The sequence below is a fragment of the Notamacropus eugenii genome, chromosome 1 (genome assembly GCF_028372415.1).
Source record: "Notamacropus eugenii isolate mMacEug1 chromosome 1, mMacEug1.pri_v2, whole genome shotgun sequence".
NCBI lineage: Eukaryota > Metazoa > Chordata > Mammalia > Diprotodontia > Macropodidae > Notamacropus > Notamacropus eugenii.
Genome location: NC_092872.1, coordinates 451,956,475 through 451,968,742, shown reverse-complemented (window position 1 = coordinate 451,968,742; position 12,268 = coordinate 451,956,475). Strand labels below are relative to the sequence as shown.

General features: G+C 37.7%; 1 pseudogene; it reads right to left on the bottom strand.

Moving 5' to 3' along the window:
- Positions 1 to 490: 490 nt before the first annotated feature.
- On the bottom strand, positions 491 to 2,443 carry LOC140518359 (olfactory receptor 2D2-like; annotated as a pseudogene).
- Positions 2,444 to 12,268: the final 9,825 nt, after the last annotated feature.

The following is a 12,268-nucleotide window of genomic DNA, read 5'->3' as shown; positions in this document are numbered from 1 at the left end:
GTTTCTGAGTTTATGTTTTAAGCTTCTCTGTCCCACAAAACCTTTTTTGGGGGAAGGGAGAATTAGGTTTTGTTCTTCTTGTTCATTCTTTTATCACAATTTCTGACTTCAGACTTTGTCATGGTCAGGCTCTGTACACTTCTGGTAGGCATGTCTGGACTGATCTTTTGTCCTCATGGTTATTTTTGCTGCTTTCTAAAGATATCATGTGTTATGCGTAGTAAAATACTACCTCGCCTACTGTCAATCATGAGGGGAAATGCATTTCCTCTATTTGGAACTCTGTGTGTCTTTGTGCTTGCATGCATACATATCTGTGTTTGTGCTCACATGTGCATGGTGGAGCAAGTTTTAGAACCAAGATATTCCGATTAATGAAATTATTGTAGGGGAATCATTTTCTCCAAGATTATGCTGTGTTGCCTACATTCCTGAGTACTTTATTCACATCTTTCTTCCTCAGATTTTAGATGAGAGTATTAATGAGAAATTAGATGAGAGCATAATTTGCCACAGCATACAGCATAGACATCAGCTTCCCCTACTCTTTGGATGACCTGGGCGTCACATGGGTCATGATTACTGATCCATAAAATAGGATAATCACAAGAAGGTGGAAACCATAGGTGGAGAAAACCTTGTTGAAGGTGTCTCTATTCTGATGAAAGTCATTATGATAGAGCCATAGGAGACAAAGAGCAAGGACACAAGTATAAGGAGAATCATTACAACCTGAAGAAAAGGACTGTCTGTCATCTGTGAGTATTTCCAGATGCCAAGAACAAGATTATCATGGCCTCACAAAAGAAATAAGCAATCCTTGGTAGGGGAGGCATAGTGTAAATGTAGTATCCACTAAGGATATCAAAACAGCACTGACCCAGCACCCTATGACCAAGTAGTCACATAATTTCCAAATCATGATGAGAGCTTAGTGAATGGGGTCGGATATTGCCAAGAACTGGCCATAGGACTTTACAGTTAATAGCACACATTGTGTTGTGCCAAAAATGAAGTATAAGAAGAGCTGGACTGCTCAGTCCCATTTTGGACAACACTTGGACTGGAGCCTAGGGAACAACATTAGCAGAGAGAGCAAGAGAAAAGTTACCCAGAAAAAAAGGTACATGAGTGTTTAAAATTGTGAGCCAAGTAGGTTGATAATTAGGTTTCCAAATGCAGTAAGCAAGTAGACCCCCTAGAAAGAGTGTAAAAAGTAGCACTTGAGTTGGAGGGTTATCCCAAAGTCCCAAGAGGATAATTCTTTCACTCCCATGTGGTTAGTCTGGCTCAAAAAGTTTTTTCTTCTTTAGAAAGGACTCTACGGACATTTATTTGATGTTGGTGTGTAACCTAAAAAATAATAGAATTTTAGTGTTGGAAGGATCTGTGGTAGCATCTGGTACAATCTTAATACTGAACAGCTGCTGTGATCACATTTCCAACGATCATTCCCAGTGTTAAGCAAAGCAATGTAACCAAAGAAAGCCATTTCACTGTTGGTCAGGGCAAACATAGAAAATGTTCCATTATGTAAGGGTGCTTATGCAATAAGGGGTGACTTGGTGTATTGTAGAGCTAGTGTGTGCATTTTACTACCAAGGGTATTTTTGCTGACTGATAGTGCAAAAAAGCATAGTAATGAATAAAAGAGATAAAGTCAAATCAAGACACCAAACATTTATAAAATATCTATTGTGTTTCATGGGAAATGATAGAGTTGCAAAGAAAGGCCAAAACTAGTCCCTTATCTCTAAGACCTCATAATCTAACTGGGGAGACAACATTCAAACTATGTACAAACAAAATAGATACATGATAAACTGGAGATAAACTCAGAGCAAAGACATTAAGATTGGGGAGAACTGAGAAAGTCTTCTTGCAAAAGGCGGGGTGTTATGTAAGACTTGAAAGAAGTCGATATAGCCAGGAGGTGGGGATAAGAAGGGAGAAAATTTCAGCCATGAGGGATAGCCAGTGAAAATTCTTAGAAAATGCAGTGTTTTGTGTGTGGTAGGAATAGCAAGAGGCTAGTGTGATAGGATCATAGAGCATGGGAGGCGGAATAAGATGTAGGAAGACTATAAAGGTAGGAGGGACCACACTATGAAGGGCTCTTAAATGTCAAGCAGAAGATTGTATATTTGACCTTGGGGTAATAGGTAGCTCCTGAAGTTGAATGAAAAGGACATGGTCAGAGTTTAAGATTATCATTCTGCTAACTGAGTGAAGGATGGACTGAAGTCTGGAAAGACTTGATCCAGGGAGACCAACAAGAAGGGGACTTGTCTATCCTATCCCCTCATTTTTCTTAACTCTGTAATGAGTGATGAGCTGCTGTCTCTAAATTTACCAATGATCTTTTAATTGCTAAATTTAATAATTTTTCCACAGTTCCTATCCTCTTGATCTCTCTACATCCTTTGACAGTATCAAGCTCCATTTTGTCCAGCATACTTTTTTCTAAGTTTTCATGATATTGTTCTTTCTTTTTTCTTCTGTTTCCTCTATCTTCAGTCTTCTTTTTTAGATCTTCATCCAGGTCATGCCCAATATCCTTTGTTATCCCACAGGAGTCTGTCTTCAGTCTTATTCTCCCTCTATACAATGTTGCTTGGTGATCTTTTTAGTTTCCATGCATTCAATCATCATGTCTAGTGAGACTATTCCCAAATTTATATATCAAACAAGCCCTAATAACTGTACTGAACTTAAGACTAGCATCATCAATTATCTTTTGAAAATCTCATACTAGATGTACCAAAGAAATTTCATACTCTCCATGTCCAAATCCCAAATCTTTTCCCCCAAACCTTTCTTTTTTCCAAACTTCTCTTTTCTTGTAGAAGACAAAGATTTAAGTCAGTAAGCAGTCATTAAATGCCTACTGTGTATTATGCAATTTGCTAAGTGCTGGAGATACAATTAAAGATAGAATAAATCACCATCATCCTCTCAGTTATCTAGCCTCACAACATTGGTATTATCCTTGAATCTTCACTTGGTTTTACTACCTATATCCAATATGTTGCCAAAACATTCCATTTTCCCCTTCAGAACTACTCCCATATCAATCCTTTTCTAGGTCAGTGCTTGTGATGCTCATGTGATCCTGAAAATTACGTATAACTCCCAAGATATGGCAATCCCCAGAACACCCTGTACATCTCTTTTACTTCATCTCTGGCCTCCATGCTCCTGTAGCTAATAGTTTATATCCTTCTTCTCACTACACTCTGTTGAGAATTTGTAGTAAGCTTTCCTAGTGGCCAGCAAGGCAATGGCACCCCACACTTCTGACAGGTGGTCAAGAATACAGATGTAAAAAAGTACTTCAAGTCCAAATAGGTACATGATCTAGGTATAAAGGCTGATACTATAAACAAATCAGGGGAGCAAGGGATAGCATATTTGTCAGATTTATGGAGAATGGAGAAATTTATCACCAAACAAGAGACAGAGAACATTATGAAATGCAAACATGGATAATTTTGATTACATTAAATTGAAAAGGTTTTGCACAAAATACCCAATGCCATCAAGATTAGGACAGAAGCAGAAAACTGGGAAAGAATTTTTACAAGTAGTGTCTGTGATAAAGGCCTCATTCCTAAAATATATAGAGAACTGAGTCAAATTTGCAAGAATATAAATCATTCCCCAATTGATAAATGGTCAAAGGATATGAAGAGGCAGTTTTCAGAGGAAGAAATCAAAGCTATCTATAGTCATAAGAAAAAAATGCTTTAAATGACTATTGATTAGAGAGATGTAAATCAAAACAACTCTTAGGTACTGCATCACACCTAGAAGATTGGCTAACATGACAAAACAGGAAGACAATAAATGTTAGAGAAGAGCTGTGAACTGATCCAACCATTCTGGAGACCAATTTGGAACTATACCCAAAGGGTACAAAAGTGTGCATACCCTTTGACCCAGCAATATCATTTCTATGACTGTATCTCAAAAAGATCATAAAAATGGGAAAAGGTTCCACATGTACAAAATTTTTTTAAAGGAATTCTTTTTGTGGTGGCCAAGAACTGAAAATTGAGGGGATGCTCATTATTTGGGGAATAGCTGAACAAGTTGTGGTATATGAGTGTAAATGAAATACTATTGTGCTGCAAGAAATGGTGAACAGTCGGACTTTAGAAAAACCTGGAAAGACTTATGTGAACTAAACCTGAGTGAAATGAGCAGAACCAGGGGAACATTATACGCAGTAACAGCCACAGCATGTGAGAATTATTTCTGATAGATTTAGCCCTTCACAGCAATGCAAAGACCTAAAACATTCCCAAAGGACTCGGAGCAAAATGTCATCCACATCCAGAGAGAAAGAACTATGGAAGAGGAACATAGAATGAAGCAGAATATTTTCTCCTGTGCTATGTTTTGTTTTAATTTGGCATTTCTCATGGTTTCTCCCATTTGTTTTAATTCTTCTATGCAACATGACTAATGAGAAAATGTGTTTAATAAGAATGTATGTGAAGAACCTGTATAAGATTGCATGTACTCTCAGGGACAGTGTAGGGAGGGAGGGAGAGAAATCACTTATGGAAGTGATTATTGAAAACTGAAAGCAAATAAATTAATTAAATTTTTGGAAATAAAAAGCATTAATCTATGATATTCTCACCCATCACATTTACTCACCCTGGTTGAAACTTGGCATACTTCAATTATTTTGTACTTGTTAGATTACATTCAACAGTTGGCAAACAGATGTTTTTAACTGAGAAGACTTATGTTCCTGTGAATCAAAATGTCCAGTGGAGGCAGTAGACTATCTAATTTATGAGACAGAAGAAAATATACATGTAAAATGCCTGAAGTAGGCATTTTAAGTGTGGTAGCTTGCAGAGAACATTAGACAATGTTCTTGATTTGTAAACAAAAGGTGGAGGTTGATCATGAGATTAAAGGTACTTTGTATGTGTATTACATTTTAGACCTTGTAATGTATTACAAGGGCAGCTAGGTGCTACAGTGTATAGAGCACCAGTGCAGGAGTCAGGAGGACCTGAGTTCAAATCTCACCTCAGACACTTGACACTCACTAGCTGTGTGACCTTGGGCAAGTCACTTAACCCCAACTGCCTTATTCTGAGTCATCTCCAGTCATCCTGATGAATACCTGGTCACTGGATTCAGATGGCTCTGTAGGAGAAGTGAGGCTGGTGATCTGCACAGCCCTCTTTCACTCAAAACAAAGTCAAGTGCAAGTCATGTCATTATTTCTCTGATGGCATGGTCTTCTTTAGCAACAAAGGATGAACACACCAATGTATTACAAATATATTGCTGCTTTGTCACTATACAAGTGTTTCTGATAATAATAAATCTCTATATTACTCCTGTTTTCACTGATACCACCAGATTACAAGCTAAAAGAAAGGGACTTTGTACCTACTCATTACTATCTGTTACAGAACACAGCACTAAGAAAGCATTCAAAAATCAATTCTGGGGGACAGAGTCAAGATGGCAGAGTAGAAAGACACACATAGGCAGAATCTCCCCACACATAAAATACCTGTAGAGAGGGACTCTCAACAAATTCTGGAGCAGCAGAAGTGGAGAACAACAGAGTGGAGGAGATTTCCAGCCTAGGGTGATCTAAAAGGCCCACAGGAAACATCTGCATCATATGCAGAGTGGAGCCCCAGCCTTGGCTGCATGGCTGACAAACAGCCCTTGGGGTCAGAGTCTCCAGTGGCTGAATCCTCAGTCCCAGCAGCAGTGCAATCACAGATCCCTCAACCCACAGGCACCAAAGGTCAGTGATGGGGTTTTTTCAGCTGGCCAGGAAGGGAGAAGAGCCTTCCATAGCTCTGGCCTTAGGCAGCTGCCACAGAAGCCACATTGGCAGGCTCAGTAGCCAGATCCATTATTGGAGCATAAAAACCCCTGGGGGCATTGAAGAGTTGAGTCTTGCCTCAGCCCTGTGTGGAGACCCTAAGGGAGCTGGTCTTTGTCTTACACTGAATGGTGGCCCTGCCCATCCAGCTTATCTGAAAATCAGCTCCCAGTGCTGACTTGGTGGAACTGGAGGCCAGGTGGCTGTGAAAGGTAACTGTTAAGATTTTGGGAACAAAAATCCCTCTCTGTGTCCAGACCAGTATATGCTTGATTGTGCCACCTTGGAGGAACTGAGATCTTACAGATTCCCAGAGTATACCTTACTCTTGACAAAGGACCCAAAAGTCAAGTAACTGGTTGGGAAAAATGCCCCAAAAAGGGAAAAAAAATAAGACTATAGAAGGTTACTTTCTTAGTGAACAAATATCTTCTCCCATCCTTTCAGATGAGGAAGAACAACAGGGAAAGACACAGAAGTCAAGGCTTCTGTATCCCAAACATCCAAAATAAATATTCAATGAGCTCAGGCCATGGAAGAGCTCAAAAAGGATTTTGCAAATCAAGTAAGAGAGGTGGAGGAAAAATTGGGAAGAGAAATGAGAGATATGCAAGAAAAGCATGAAAAGCAGGTCAACACCTTGCAAAAGGAGACCCAAAAAATGCTAAAAAAAAAAATAACACCTTTAAAAATAGGCTAACTCAATTGACAAAAGAGGTTCAAAAAGCCATTGAGGAGAAGAATGCTTTAAAAAACAGAATTAGCCAAATGAAAAAGGAGGTTCAAAAGCTCACTGAAGAAAATAGTTCTTTCAAAATTAGAATGGGACAGATGGAGGCTAATGACTTTATGAGAAACCAAGAAATCACAAAACAAAACCAAAAGAATGAAAAAATGGAAGATAATGTGAAATATCTCATTGGAAAAACAACTGACCTGGAAAATAGATCCAGGAGAGACAATTTAAAAATGATGGGCCTACCTGAAAGCCATGATCAAAAAAGGAGCTTAGACATCATCTTTCATGAAATTATCAATGAAAACTGCCCTGATATTCTAGAAGCAGGGGGCAAAATAAATATTGAAAGAATCCACTGATCACCTCCTGAAAGAGATCCAAAAAGAGAAACTCCTAGGAACATTGTGGCTAAATTCCAGAGTTCCCTGGTCAAGGAGAAAATATTGCAAGCAGCTAGAAAGAAACAATTCAAGTATTGTGGAAATACAATCAGGATAACACAAGTTCTAGCAGCTTCTACATTAAGGGATCAAAGGGTGGGTGTGGAATCGATATTCCAGAAGTCAAAGGAACTAGGACTAAAACCAAGAATCACCTACCCAGCAAAACTGAGTATAATATTTCAGGGGGAAAAATAGTCTTTCAATGAAATTGAGGACTTTCAAGCATTCTTGTTGAAAAGACCAGAGCTGAAAAGAAAACTTGACTTTCATACACAAGAATGAAGAGAAGCATGAAAAGGTAAACAGCAAAGAGAAGTCTTAAGGGACTTACTAAAGTTGAACTGTTTACATTCCTACATGGAAAGACAATATTTGTCACTCTTGAAACTTTTTTCAGTTTCTGGGTAGTTGGTGGGATTACACACACACACACACACACACACACACACACACACACACAGGCAGAGGGAATTGAATAGGATGGAATAATATCTTTAAAAAATGAAATTAAGTGGTGAGAGAAATATATTGGGAGGAGAAAGGGAGAAATGGAATGGGGCAAATTATCTCTCATAAAAGAGGCAAGTAAAAGACTTTTCAGTGTAGGGAAAAAGGGGGGATGTGAGAGAAAAAACATGAAGCTTACTCTCATCACATTTGACTAAAGGAAGGAATAACATGCATACTCATTTTGGTATGTAAACCTATCTTACAATACAGGATAGTGGGGGATAAGGGGATAAGCGGGGGGGGGCAATGGAAGGTAGGGCAGTGGGAGGAGGGAGCACTCTTAGGGAGGGATAGGATCAAAAGAGAGAATAGAAACAATGAAGGGCAGGATAGGATGGAGGGAAATATAGTTAGTCTTACACAACACGACTGTAATGGAAGTCATTTGCAAAACTACACATATTGAATTGCTTGCCTTCCCAAAGGGAATGGGTGGGGAGGGAGGGATAAAGAGAAGTTGGAAGTCAAAGTTTTAGGAACAACTGTTGAGTATTGTTCTTGCAACTAGGAAATAAGAAATATAGGTAATGGGGTATAGAAATTTATCTTGTCCTTCAGGACAAAAGAGAAGATGGGAATAAGGAAAGGAGGAATGTTAGAAGGGAGGACAGATTGGTGATAGGGGTAATTAGACTGGTTGGTGTTTTGGGGCAGGGAGAGGGGAGAAATGGGGAGCAAATTTGCAACTCAAAATTTTGTGGAAATGAATGTTGAAAACTTAAATAAATAAATTTAAGTACAAAAAAAAATCAATTCTGGTCTCCTTGTTAAGTCTGATACTCAATGATTCTATTCTTTTATGGCTTCTGGCAGTCCTCAAGTAATTCATTATAACTTATTTAGTTGGCATTTTTATTTTTTCTTTTTGGGAGAATGGGTGTGTCACTTACATATTATATTGTTAATTTGGCTCTTCTGCTTTGATTAGTTCTGCAAATGTTCAAGTTCCCCTTAGAACATATGAAAAGAATATATTTTCCTTTAAGGCTAAGTCATTTTCAATTTTGTCATTGTCTTCCCAAACCTAGTACTGGTAAGAATAGGTGCTTATTTATACTAGGAACAATAAACAGTTCAGCATATAGTGAGGACTTATTGAAAATTTCTTGGCATTTTTCCAGAGAAAGAGTGAGTGCTATATACCATTCAGGTCCTATCTGGTCTTTGGGAAGTAAATTTCAGAGCCCTAGATAGGACCATATCAGAATGCAAGCCACTATCAAAAGCTAAGAGTATACACTGAAGCATAATAGGGTTCCCCAGTAGCTGGTGAGAAAATATTCAATGTTTTATCTCTTTCTCAGGTCCCTGATGTCTGAAGCTCCATTTTAGGGATTGTTCCCTGATCAATGAACCTTCTCCAGATCAACCTACAGCTGTTTGAGGTTTGAGCTGCTTCAGCTGTCTGAGAATGCATAAAGACCTTAGCTTAAAAGAACCACAATATCCCATTGCATTCTGGGCCATCTCCAGTTATCCTGATGAATATCTGGCCATTTGACCCAGATGACTGTGGAGGAGAAAGTGAGGTTGGTGACTTTGCACAGTACCTCCCTCATTCAAATCAAAGTCAATTGCAAATCTTGTCATCATCTCCCTGATATCATGGTGCTCTTCTAGAGCAAAGGACACACTATAACCACAAACACAACCACAGCTCTTAGATCTAGTGACACTGGCCTCCTGGCTGTTTCACAAGCAAAACACTCCATCTCTCAGCTTCATCATTTTCTCTAGTTATCCCTCATGCCTGGAATGCTGTCTCTTTTCTGTTCTGACTACTGACCTCCCTGACCTACTTTAAGACGCAACTAAAACCCTACCTTGTACAGGAATCCTTCCATAACCCCTCTTTATTACAGTTCCTTCCTTCTTTTAATTATTTCCTTTTAATATTCCATATAGCTCACTTTGTATTTATTTGTTTGCATGTTGTCTCCTTTTTTGAGTTGCAAGCTCCTTGAGAGTTTTGCTTCCTTTTGTACACTCAATGCTTAGCATGGCACCTGATCTGTTGTGGGTGCTTAATGTAAGTTAGTTTATTGATTTATTGATTTCTTCTTCATTAATGGGAAGAGATAAGAGATGGAAACAATAAATGGAGAAATATTGTGGAAACCATAGAAGATGAATACACTCTTGGTAGGGTTGTGAATTGGTCCAAAAATTCTAGAAACAATTTAGAATTATGGTAAAAAAAATTTTAAAACCCCTATCCTTTGACCAAGGATCCAACTGGAAGGAAAGTACACAAAAAAATGTTAAAGGCAGATATAAAGCTCTCATACACACCCATATATTCATAGGCACACTTTTTGTGGAAGGAAACAACTGGAAACAACATAGATGCCCATTAATTAGGGGAAGGGCTAAATAAATTTTGATACAGGAAAGCAATTTAATATTGTGGTGCTGTCAAACTATAAATATAAATAATGTGCAGCAATATAAGATATATGAATAAATGCATCTTGAAGTAAAAAGAACCTACAATACAAAATCTTCAATGACAAAAACTTAAGTATAATTTATCAAAAATTAATCAAAAAATTTAACATTGTATAATGACCAAGCATGGACATGGAGAAAAGCTGAGAAAGTGTACCACTGTCTTTTATTACCAAATGTTAGTGAAAATGAGTATGGAATATTGAACATATTGTGAAATGCATTTGAAAAGTTGGGTGCTCTTGCTGAAATAGTTTTTTCACTTTATTTTTCTATTCTTTGATAATGTGATATGCTTCTCTGAGTAATGGAATAGGAGGGAGATAAATAATGAAAATGATATAAAAAGAAAAGTTATCAATAAGTCTGAGAAAATGAATGCCATGTCAATATAATTTCATTTCATTTTTTGTCAAGGTTATTAAGTTGATATATCAGGTGAGAAGTATAGGAACAGCAAACCCAAATTCTATGAAAGTATTTGACAATGTCCTTCATGCTATTCTGTAAGGGCAAGCAAAGTAGAATCTTTTGCTGTTTTTGTTTTAGTATAGTCAAGTGCCTCCAACTGAATCTTGCCTTTTTCAACCAAGAATCTCCACTAGAAATACAGAAAGAAGAGTTTCTTTAACAAGAAACAGTATATGTTATTCGTGTTGTTGATATGATTAAAGATCTTCCCCACCAATTAATGGGCCTGGGAAGATTTGTGGGAAGGCCCACACCTTTTGTTAAGGAATCACTGCTTCTCAGGGGTTGGGATGCGCTCTGGCTCTAAAAAATGTGTAAATACTGTGAGAGTGAGGTTTTACTTTGGGGCTTACTGACTAGAAGTATTTTGTTTGCCCAGAGGAGACTCTGGGAAGCTGCTAAGGAACTCCTTCAGCTTTGAAAACCCAGATATTGGTGCTTCCCTCTCTGGTAACTACAGTCAGACAGTTGAACCTGTCTGTTGATTTGTGATATACGTATTGACTATGGTCAGATAATTGGATGCCATGTCTGTTGATCTTTGATTTCTCTGTATTTTCTCTGAAGTTCAAAGTGCTGACTTTTGCCCCTGAACTAGGTGAATGATATATGTGCTTGATTAAAGGATATTGTTAACCTCTCAAAAGTTGCCTTTCCTTTTATAAATGCAGATCAAAGAACCTTTGATAGTAGGCCCCTGTGTGTATGTTGGGGTGCTTACTGTTACATATTCTTATGGGCAAGGTGGCATGATGGGAGTTAGATCCTGAGAATAGTTAGATATACCTGGATCTAGTTGAGTGACTGGAATAAAAAAAGATAAATAATAAATTAATATCCATCTGTAGATGAGTTTTAATGTGATGTCATAATTACCTGTTCTTATGTTATTCATTTTTTTTTAAATCAATGACTTGGATAGAGTTATGTTTATAAAGTTTTCTGATGACAGGAAACTGGGAGGGACAAACAAAATATTGAATGCCGAAACCAAGATTCAAGAGAAGCTAGAATAATAGGCTAAATATTTTAAGATGAAATTTAATTTGGATAAATATGATGTCCTGCATTTGTATTAAAAATACCCTTTGAAAAGGGCAAAATGAATGTAGATAGTTAAAAATGCCTTGTCTGAAAAGAACTGCAAAGTCAAGCTGACTCTGTTGTGTGAAGAGAAACTTGAAGAATGAGGAATATTTAATCTGTAGTAGCATACAACTTCTAATTGGAATGGGCATGATGTCTGCCTTCCAATGTTCACAGTTCTGGCAAATGGAAAAGGAATTGGGCTTATTCTGCTCAGTCCTTGCAGGCAGAGCTAGAAAATATGGGCAAAATATGTACACAGGCAGATGACTAGATACATGAGAAAAAAACCCTTTCTCACAATTAGAGCTGTCTAAAATCGCAATATATTGTCTTATGATATTGAGCTAGATTGTTTGCTTAACTACTGCTCAAGAATATATGGTTACAAGTTGAAATAAATCACTTCTGAAAATTCTTTTAAAAATACATAATTTTAGACCTATTGCCATATATTTTTTTCTCCTTTTCACTTTTGTTACCTTCCTTTGGACACCAATCTCACACACACACACACACACACACACACACAATTGAATCAGCAACCATTGACTGATGATGTACTAAGTGCCACATATTGTACGTAGAAAGAACATAATGATGCCGTATGCAAACACTTGGAGCACTACATATTAATGACTGTCTAAGATAAGGTTAGATTTTTCTTTCTTTTTGAAGACCCATTAGCTTTGCAAATTTCTC